Raw genomic sequence first — 11,773 nt, forward strand, 5'->3', positions numbered from 1 at the left:
AAACGCTAAAGGAATTAAATGCTATCTATAAGTTTAAGATATTGATATTCTGGAATACAAAATATACATATTCAGTATGTTTTATTGTATGGATGATTAAAACCCATGGTTTAAGTTTTAAAAAATGAAACTCTAACAGAGTTTTCACAAAACGCTTTATTTCTTATCTTCCTTGTTTATACCTTCCAAGTGTTTTCACTTGAAAAATCAGTCAGTATTTTCTGACTGATGATATTGTATACATAAGTATAAAAATATAGCCATCATTTATTCAGAATATAAACACTCATAATATTGTTAACATGTTGCCAAGTAAAGTGTCTGACTGGAAAAATAGTACCACTTGCATAGAAATCTCACAATGAGATTAACACACACAGTTAACAAGTTAAATAGTTCCCCATATCCATCACTAGTCATAATCTTACTGTTTTGCCAATCAATATGGGGAGAAAATGAGAGATTTGTAAAGGAAGAAGAGATGGATGAGCAAAAGAGCCTCAACATTTTTAAGGCTGTAAATAAATTCTAATTTTGTAGATTGCATTTGTACTATAAATTGATATTTATAAGATTTTAACATGTAGCTATTATTACAAGACTGAATATTAAATATGTGACAAATATATTCACACACAGACTATAGTTTAAAATTGTAAATAATGAATTATTAATTTCAGAAAATACATACAATGAAATATTATACTTTAAAAATCATCAAAATAGATTTATACAGGCTACTCTATGAAGATTTATACTTACCTGAAAAACAAGAGAGTAATAAAACCAGTAATATGACTATTTGTGGACATATCAAGCTTAGACATTCTTTAAGAAAAAACACCAAATAACACCAGCGATGATGTGGGCTAATAGGTAGACATCTAAGTGGCTTTCCCTGCCTAAATTCTATATTCTTGTGTTGTTTAAACAATTTAAAAGATTCTTGTATCAACATTAACCAAAGGTGGGTTTGTAAATACAAAATACTAGATTAAGGAAGAACAGATTTGCAAAGTCAGTGAAGGGATTTCAGATTTATCCAACCTAGCATTTAATGTTATAATAATGATTTAAAATTAGAGAAAAATTGTTTTCTCCTAAATATATGTCACTCTACAAGAGTTTTCTCAATATCAGACTCATCAGCAATAAAAAAAAAACTCACATGTAGGAGCAGTTCATGGCTAGTTATTTTTAACACAGATCAGCTCTTTGATTGATGCTAAAGGAGAAGGGACATGGACGAAGAAAGATAATAGTAGAGAAGGTAGAAAAAAAATAAAATATATAGGTTACAATGGAAGTAATTAGAGTAAAATTTAAAGTCTAAGTTTTTTGCTGTGTTCAAACTGTCCTACTACTAAGACTATGACAGACCAAGCTCAAACACACAACAAGCAAAACAAAAAAATCAAATGTAGACCATAAATGGAATATTTCCTGAGTCTTCTAATACCTATCCTCTGTTTGAAATCCCTAACAGCCACCGTATTCATAATTTCTCTTTCTGTGTAAGATGGTCAAGTACTTAGAATAATTGCATTGGCCCTTTTCCTGCTTTCATCTTGTCTGTCTTGATAAAACTATTTTCAACATCTTCTTGTTATAACTCAGACCCCCAATTTGTTCCAAAAATTGAAATGAAATCTAGGGTTATACAATACAACTTCTAAATTTGTTTTGGGAAACAGCATGAAAGGATGCTTAACAAATATGTCTGAAAGAAAAATAGTATTGAAGATGGGGCTCTCTGCATGTTATAGAAATGCTGTGTGTTAGTTGTACAAGGAAAGTTACTGCTAATGCAGAATGGTATTGATGTCTGCTTACCAGGTGTCCTCAAATACTAGAAAGCAGTATTTCCACTATTACTTTATATTTTAGAAAGTGTCTTCTTCTTAGATACTGCATGTTTATTACTTCTTATCAATGTTCTAACTACCTACAACCTGACAACAGCATTTGGTGACCAACTGATGACTGGTTACCTAAGTCTCCAGGTCATTTACCATGGGAATTGTACTTCATAATCCCATTGCATCAAAGAGAGAAATACTAGCGGTTTCAGTAAGTATTTGATGAGGAATTAAAGGAAACCAAAGTAGAATATTTTTAAAGATAAACAACACTTGATATTTTATTACACAGTAAATGTATATATCATTTTGACCAATGTTACTGAAAACCATGAAGCTGCTAACAAATTCATTGAGTATCATTTAATTTTAATTATTTATGTTAACATATTAATTGCATAAAACAATGGATTGAATTATGACAATGCCATATACTTATATATCATATAATATTAAACACCTCTATTAAACTCTGTCATCCACTTCCCATTCAAACTTTCCCATTTCCACACCACACATCCCATATTGTCCCTTTTTGCTTTCATGTTATTTTATATAAGCTCAGATCTCACTTATGAGGCAAAGTCTTGTCTTTGTGAGTTGTGTTTATGTCTTCTGACATTATGATAGCCAGTTCAACTACACGAATATTCAAGAAATATTGTATGGAACATGTGATATCAAAATTAATGCAATTAGTGTTTACATTTAAAGTCATCAATATTGCTTAACATTTATATTCTATATATAGCTATACATTTCAAATATAGACAAAGATTATCAAGGTAATATTATCTAATATTCAAATACAGTTGCTTCATGACAGTCCATTTTTCTTTTGTATCATTGCTATGGTATTTAAATATAAATTTATGCCCATTTTAATTTTTCTCAGCTCATATATATCTATTTTATTTCTGTATTAAAATTTTGATATAATTATATAATATTTTTATTAAGTGACTAGATAAGAATACAACTCATCTTCAAATAATTGAGTTAGATTTCTTGTTTCTAATGAAGAATTCAGGCAAATGGTCTTTATTTACTTGTTAATGCTAGGTTTGCTAAATGCTACACATCTTTCAGAAAACAAAAAACGTGTAAACAAAACTAACACTACACATCGATAGTCATAAATGCTAAGCAATGTATATTATATACAATATACTGTTTACTATTTCAAATTTACTCCATTGTAACCTAAATAACAGCTAATGTGAATGGCTTAAAATTAATATTCAGTGTATTAATTATAAAGTTTTGAATCCAAGCATGGTTTTACACAGTATTGCATTAACATAAAGGAAAAGATAAACATGCCTAAAGAAAAATTATACACTTATTCTTAGGCAAAAAGACAAGAATCCATAGTCAAAAACTCATTTTAAAAAATGCTGTTTAATTCCAAAATGAATAGCTATAATGCCATAATGTATACCTAATATATTCTTATTTACTTTTCTCGAGAAATTTTGTAATAAATATTGAATTTAGTTCCTCATGGAGTTTAGAGGCTTAGTTCTTTGTTTTTTTAAAATTCAATATATGTTGTTTAATTTGTATGTGTATATGTATGCATGAGTTAATGTGCATGATGTGTGTGCAAATGTTCTTCACCTAGGGATGGGGATTGTGAGATGTCTCTAGTCCACACTGGCCATCATATATGTCTTTTTAGATGACCATATTGTTGGGATTTATTGCTAATAGATTCCTTAATATATATAGAAGACATTACTTATAGCAGGATTCCTCGTTGTTTGGCTCTTTTAAAAAAGTATTTATTTATTTATTATGTGTACAATATTCTGCCTGTATGTATGCCTGCAGGCCAGAAGAGGGCACCAGACCCCGTTTACAGATGGTTTGAGCCATCATGTGGTTGCTGGGACTTGAACTCAGGACCTTTGGAAGAACAGGCAATGCTCTTAACCTCTGAGCCATCTCTCCAGCCCCAAAGTGTGACACAGCGAAGAGCTGTTCGTTGTTTGGTTCTTAAAACCTTCTGCCCAATCTTCCTTGACTTCATCTGAGCTTTTGGTGTAGGAACAGTTTTGCGTCCCACCGGTGTGTTGTTCTTTATTTTGAACAGCGGTTGGTGTCTGTAATACTCTTTATCTGCCACAAAAAAAAGGCGCTTATTTGATGAGGGGTAAGAGTTAAAAATATCTCTAGACAAAAGGATGAGTATCTAGAGAGAAATTAGAAATCACACTGAATTTGGAATATGTTAATATTAGGTGTCTTGTCAAGGATCCAGGACCACACTGGTAATATATTTGCCAGCCATGAATTTCATCCTATATACTGCTTTCTCTAGTTACCTCAGGCTATATATTCATTACTAATCATAGATTCATTACTATAACTAAAAAAAATAAAGAACACATAGTGTTAATAAGACTCAGAAATAATAAAATTTAAAACATATTATTTTGTTTGTCTGTAATTAGATGGTCATGGCCCAGTGATTGCTCTTATATATAAAAATATCATTCATTAACAATATTCTTATTAATGTTATTTAGGATAATCTTAATAATTTATTATCCTAAATAGTATTAATATTAATAATGATTTAGTTGTTCTTTTTATACCTATTTTGGTGGGGCATGTACTAAAACAAGTGTTTTAGTGTTGATCTTCATAACCTGCACACAGAGATTTTTAAAACTGGATATGTTGCACACAGAAATTGTTTTTATTAACACAGAAACATTTGAGATAGGAATAGTATTTTGTTCCTCTCTGATTTTTTATGCAAGCATGACTGAACTGATGATAAGTTAAGTGGATCAGTCTGCAAAGATAATCATCTGCTCCTTTTGATAAAAGTCATGTAGCATCTTTAGAGAAATAACACTTCAGTCTGTTAATATATTAGCTCTAGAAACAACAAAGAAGGAAATGTTTTAAAGTCATGCTTAACCATTGCCATCTAAAGCTTTGCTTCATACCTGCACTCTACTTTTCTTAACGTTAACAATAGATAGATGCATTGCCTGATGATATTCTCAATTCTGAACCTCCAAGGTCAAAGGAATAAGATATAGATAGTAGCCATGAGGCTACTCTGCACTAAATATAAGGCTTAAACATTTCCATGAACCCTTGACACAGCAGAAAATGATTGTTTTACCTTATTCTGCTACAGTTTTGGAGTTCTATTGTGACTAAGAACAGTGACTTATCATGTAAAAATAATTGTTCGGATATTATGTCTCTCTGATATTTCTATACATAGTTGTTTATTTCCATACAATATTTCTATACACAGTTGTTTATTTCTTCTTAATCCCCTTCTCTACAATATTTAAGATACTTCTTCAATATTTTAATCCATTTTACCACACATATTAATAGGGAGGATTTTGAACTCTCACAGAGATTTCAGAAGTATCAAAATTTTTGTCAAACTGTCTTGAAATGTATGATATTTATAAGCATCAAGAAGAATATTTTGCTTTAGGTAAGAATATCTTTTGGGTGATTTATTTGAAGACTCACTGATTGTGAACCACCAGGATTCATAGTTTCACAGAGTAAGGTATTTCTTGCAGGCACAGAGGTGAGTATAATAAGAAAATTTCAAATAATTAACAATTGATTATTAATATATAGGAGAGAGAGGGAGATAAACAGAGAGAGAGAGAGAAAGAGAGAGAGAGAGAGAGAGAGAGAGAGAGAGAGAGAGAGAGAGAGAATAGGGAGGAAAATTATGATTGTGGAAATAACTCAAGAAATTGAGTAAAATCACAGAAGCAAATGGGATAATGTTAAAGAATACATGCTATGCAGGCTGGCACATTCCTGATGTTGTGATAATTAGGCACACACTTGCTAAACGTAACGGGAATATATAAGTCAGAGAGATTGACAGGGACACAGAGTTAATCCTCATATGATTCTGAAAGAAGCAATTTTAATTTATGAATATGTTCTGAGAAGACAATGATTTTTTTCATTTGGATTTTCCTGGTTTGACTCTTTTTGTCAAGCTCAATTTTATGCCTTCAGTGTTTAGAAGTGTGTTCTTTTGGAATAAAGATTTACCTTTGCTACATTGGACATGCTTGAAAGTCAACTATAAGGAACCTAATGAACTTGTATATATCATTTACCCTGAGTAGCCAAAAATAACTTCCATTGGTGAACATAGGGGACATAAACCTCTTTTAAAAGTTATAATTTTTCAGTCTAAGGAACTTGAAAGTCAGTAAAAAAAATTACAAACACATAGAAATGATGGAGACATTGTTCTCTGGAACAGAGTAGAGAGGTTGCCGCAGTTTCAGATACTTAGGGTCCACTAACTTGGAAGTAACTTGACACCTGTTCAACCCCTGCTTTTTACCCAAGTTTTTTTGCATTTAACTCTATGTTGACTTCCAGATTTCAGTTTCTAATAGGCTATTTTCTTTTCACTAGAAATTTAATGTTAAATTGTGTATACTCTGTCTAAATTACGTTTGCTTAAATGATTATAAGCTGTCATGTGGATTCTGAAAATTTAACTCAGGTCCTCTTTTCTGGAAGATCAGCCAGGGCTTTTAACTACTAAGTCATCTCTCCAACTCCCAAATAAGCTTTCTTAATGCTAGGCTTCCTGATACACTATAATTGGGTATCCTTTGTGTTTTTCAGTATTTTTGTACAGAGTCCAGAACCTTTGAAATTCATGATCAGAGAACATTTCTCTCCATAGTCATGACTTTATCTCAGGTAGCTAAATATCTTACTTTTCAACTTTCATAAGCAATTAACTATTGTCATTGTGAAACAATGTTGACAATTTTATCAACTAGTACTACTACTCTAATTATTACTAAATTGTTTATTCATGCACTCACTAATCATATAATTATTAAGATTAACTAAAGAACTATTCTAGTATTTTAAATTAATATAGGACTTTATTTTCCTATCATGTAACTACCAAACATATTCTTTTTCAAAAATTCACATTTAGGACTGGAGAAGGGGAAAAGGGGAAATGGGGGGAGAGGGAGGTAAATGGGAGGAGGTGGAAATTTTTAATAAAAAAGTAAATAAATAAAATAAAACAAAAATTCACATTTATTTTACATATACAGTATCAAATTGATTAGGTTTCCTCATTTGGAGTCTCCTTCACCACTCGTACCTGTTTACTTAATAATAATATGACACATATAGGATATGATAAATTCAAGAAAGAAGATTAAGAATATTTTATTATGCTTATGTGCTCAGTTTCATATCTACTTTTGACAGCACCTGACTTTGTTACTTTTCTCTAAAGATTTCCTTATTGTTTTATATATAATTTATCACAACTTTACAAAGTACAGTTGTTTTCCTTTGTGTTTCATCTTACAACAACTATGTCAAAAATGTATTTTGAACATGTAAAATCAATATTTTACTAAAATAATTCTACAGTTTACATAATTATATTTCAGTTGTATTTCAGAACAATATGCCATTTTTATCAATGGTCATTAGCATTAGCATACATTTCTTCTTATACCCGTATACAAGAAATAATCTGTGTAAATAAATGAAAGCAGGGATTCTAGGACACACCAGGTATGACTCTTAGAGAGAATGGTGTACACAGATGTCAGAGATCAGTCACTGCCATTAGAGCAGTTAGAGAAATTCCTTTAATATAATCCTCTGATATTCACAGAATTTAATCCTGTGTAGTTTTCTTTAAATTAATTTTAAACTGAACTAAATGGAAGAACTAAACCAGTCTGAGGTATCTGAATTCATTATTCTTGGACTTTGTGAATCTTGGAAGCTCCAGGCCTTCTTCTTAGTGATATTTTGTTCACTTTATTTAATCACTATTTGGGCAAAATATTTATTGTAGTCATCATCATCATTGACCTTCATCTCCATTCCCCTATTTATTTCCTGTTGATGAATCTCTTGTTCATTAACTTTTGTCTTTCCTCTGTCACTACATATAAGATGATCACAGACTTCCTTAAGGAAAAAAGACTATCTCCTTTGGAGGGTGCACGGTCAGATTTCCTTTGGACACTTCTTTGGAGGGGGCGAGATGTAGTGCTTGTGTCAATGTCCTATGACCATTATGTGCTCATCTGTAAGCCAATCCATCACTCCAGCATCATGAACAGACATACGTGCATTGGATTAGTGATGGCATCATGGATCATTGGCTTTGTGCCAATGATATGTATCCAATAATAAGCCTATTAGTTATAATTGTAAATTGTTATAACTGTAAAACTGCCCTTTTGTAGATCCCAGGAATTGGACAGTTTTTTTTCTGTCATATTCCATTTGTCATCAAGTTAGCCAAATAGACAAGTTTCTGGCAGTGTTTTATGCTTTCATCACACCTCTCCTGATCCCAGTCATTTACACTTTAAGAAACAAAGAGATTAGAAATGCTATGAAGAGATTACAATGCTAGCATATGTATTTTAGTACATATTTTATGATTTTACATTGTTAGAATATTAACTTATAGGTAACTAAACTAATCACACTTGTCCTTTTTCTATACACTATAAACATTCTCAAATTCATGGACGTTACATAAAATGGTCATTAAAATGTCTGTATTTACAAATTTCGTTGACACATGGAAAATAACTGTCTGTATATAAAATGGTAATAATCTTTTAAATTATGATTTAGATTATCTCAAGTGGAACTTAAGGTTAACAACAAATTACTGGCAACTATTACATTTGCTACTTCTTCAATCTTTATTGTCTCATTATAAAATCAAATATCAAAGCATGTGACATAAATCCCTACTAACCCCCATGTGCCATTAAGCCACCAAATTGAATCTGAGTCTTGTGTTGCTTAAAGTTTTCTTATGTCTAGAATAGGGCTGTCTCAAGTGGCCATGTCTATAGTATATCTCAATTAATGACTGCTATTGTCTCCTTCGGTGCTGAAGTCTCCCTGGAATCTTAAGTGTTGAGATAGCAGAATTTCCTTCAGTTCATTCAATCTGCTTAGTACTCAAAGGATTATTCAGGAAATAATCCCCTACTCAAGCATCCAGGCCTAAGGAAAGGGCCTCCCTAGTACCCACTCTTGACAGTTTTTGTCATCTACCCGAAAATTAAAGAGATGTATACAATAAAGATTTAATAAAAGCTCAACACAAGAAAATGTTGGAGAGAGTTCAACAATTAAAGAGTGAAACCCAAATTTAGTTTCCAGAACTCATGTTGTGTGGCTCACAATCACCTGTAACTCCAATTCTAGGAGATTTGACACCTCTGGACAACGTGGTAACCTATACACACATGTTTATATGCCACACACAAAAAAAATAAAATGAAAATAAAAAAAGAAAGAATGCTTAACAGCATTGAATTAGTGGCCCCGTGTTCCAAGGAGATGTGTACTTGTTTGATAAGTACAGTATTGTGCCTTCTGCAGGCCAGAAGGCTTCAGTCCTTTGAAACATAATCATTGTATTGATGGCTTCTAAGTTTTTTCTTTATGGAGCTTGATAAGAGATGTAATTGGGTTTTCTGTGAGATTGCTGTGAAAGTTGCTCTCTAAATAAATCCCTAAACTCAATCAGATCCTGACTTGACAAAGGAGTTATTCCTCCAAACAGGAATATGGTCAACAGGGGATCAATTGATTCTCTCCCAGTTGTACCTTTTAATTATACTCTTTAGCCTAATTTATCTCTCTAACAATTATACTCTTACCTAAAACTGAGCTTGCTTTTGGTTGCAAGTTCAATTGCCTCAACCAGAAAGCTGGATTCAACCTAGAAAATGCTTTCCACTGTTTTCTTTTGTATTTTTCCAATGTTATGTGCTGTTTTAAGCTTATTATCACTTTTTATTAGTTCCCAGGGTTGGTCTTACCTTCTTTCTGTGCTATATTCATTTTTGGTCACTTGGATATTAATTGTAGAATTGTATAAAGTGTACTTTTTATTCTTTAAAGCATTTTAAATCATATTTTTGAGACCATACTGTAACATATCCTTTCTCTCCTTCCATCTTATTCATTTCCCTCTTCAACTGTAGCCAGCACTACTGTTTTCTTTCAGATCGAAGGCTTTGTTTTCTTTATTTATTCTAATAACACACACACACTTCTATATATATAAATACAGTCTTATCAGCTAATTTACTACTTGCTACTATTCATATGCTTGTGTATTCCCAGCTGTCCATCTTTTAGTGGATTACCAATGGGTATGCTCTTTCATGAAAAAGATTGTTTCTTCTATTCTCAGCATTCCTTAGCTTTTTTTAGGGTGAACACTTGAAATGCTTTTCCCCTTCTATACCATGTCTACTGGTGTTGTTCTTGTTCAGGTCCTGTTTGTCAGCCATTTTGCTAAGACTTGATGAGTGTAGAATCTCTGAAATTAAAAAGTAAAAATGTAAGATATTCTTCAGAGGCACAGTTTCACTGAGACTTTCCTGTTCCTCTGCTTTTACAGTCATTATGCCCTCTCTCTATTATTATTCCTGAGTGCTCGTTGCAGGGGCTATAGTGTTGATGTGTCAGCTGAAAATGGGTTCCCCAATACTGTTTTTGGTCAGTTGTTTTCTGTAATAGTTTCTAGCCTTGCAAAGAGAAATGTCTTAATAAAAATTAAAAACTCTCTTTCTCTATGGTTATAACATTAAAGAATAATTTGAGAATATGCTGTTTGAGTAAAGTATTGGTTTTATGCTTCCCCCTAAGATCCTAGTCTTACAAACTTTATTTAGTTGTCTAGATTTCCAGTACCAGAAATGATTTCAATCATCTTCAGTGAGAGAGTTCATGTTCTCTAATAGTCCATTAGAGAGCTATTGATTCCTACCCATGAAGATGTGCCAATATTGTAGCCTTAGGATTATTATATCATGCTTGTTGTGGTTCTCAAGGTAGTACTACTATTTTTTTTTCTTTTCTAAGGAAGTTTCCATCACTTTTTGCCTTCTGGTACCATGAGAACTAATCCTCTGCAAGAAAATTTTCAGGTCAGTTCTATTTCAGATCCTTTTTTCACATGTCTGAATCACATGGTATCTTCAGCAATAGGGATTTACCTTCTACATTTTTGAAGGGAAAAACCATAGGCAAAATAATAACCTATAGTTTTGTAGGAGTCTGTTGGACAATTCTGACTAACAATTCAAAAGATTGTTTCTAATAGCTGATGTTAGGGATTTTATTAGACAATCTACGACTCTTGGGGTAGCCTTAAATTATTTTTAATTTCTTCTAGATTTCAAGTTTTCAATTGCATTGTCATCAATTTCATGACTAATCTTTGAAGGCATTAATTTTAGTTTTCTGACTGTATCAAATAAATTATTTTTATTCTTTGTGTTTTTTGTATAGATGTGTCTACCTAGTAAGCATATATGTACATGTGTTGGCATATCTGTGTGTAGATACATGTAAATGTGTGTGTGTATTAGTCTGTTTGTGTATGTGTGTGTATGTGTGTATTTGGTGACTAGAAGTTGATATCAGGTGTCTTTCTCAATTGCTTTCTTTATTATATATTGAAGAAAGATCTTTCACTTGAAACCTGAGCTTACCTATTGGGATAATCTAGCTAGACATCATGGCTTAGGGATCCCTTGGATTATAAATTAGCTCACTCAGCATTTGCATAAATATTGAGGATTAATTCACAGAGAGGACCAAGAGGTTGCTCCAATAACCCCATCCCATCCATTAGAACCTGTAAGCTACAAGTCACACTCTGACCCCAAACCCTCCTATGCCCACAAACCACAATGAAACTCTAAAAAAGGCTTCAAATTCACAGAGAGGACCAAGAGTTGAGTGACCACCCACCCAGTGGATACCTCACACTCTAGACCCTCAATATCAAGGCAAAACACAAGGCCTCTCCCCTACCTGCTTCAACTTCTCTAGTCAGCCAGCAGGCAAGTTTCTTGCAG

General features: G+C 32.4%; 1 pseudogene; it reads left to right on the plus strand.

The window, feature by feature from the left end:
• Nucleotides 1-7,581: 7,581 nt before the first annotated feature.
• On the plus strand, nucleotides 7,582-8,060 carry LOC148120689 (olfactory receptor 4K2-like; annotated as a pseudogene).
• Nucleotides 8,061-11,773: the final 3,713 nt, after the last annotated feature.

The sequence above is a fragment of the Myodes glareolus genome, chromosome 10, assembly GCF_982192425.1.
Source record: "Myodes glareolus chromosome 10, mMyoGla1.1, whole genome shotgun sequence".
Lineage (NCBI taxonomy): Eukaryota > Metazoa > Chordata > Mammalia > Rodentia > Cricetidae > Myodes > Myodes glareolus.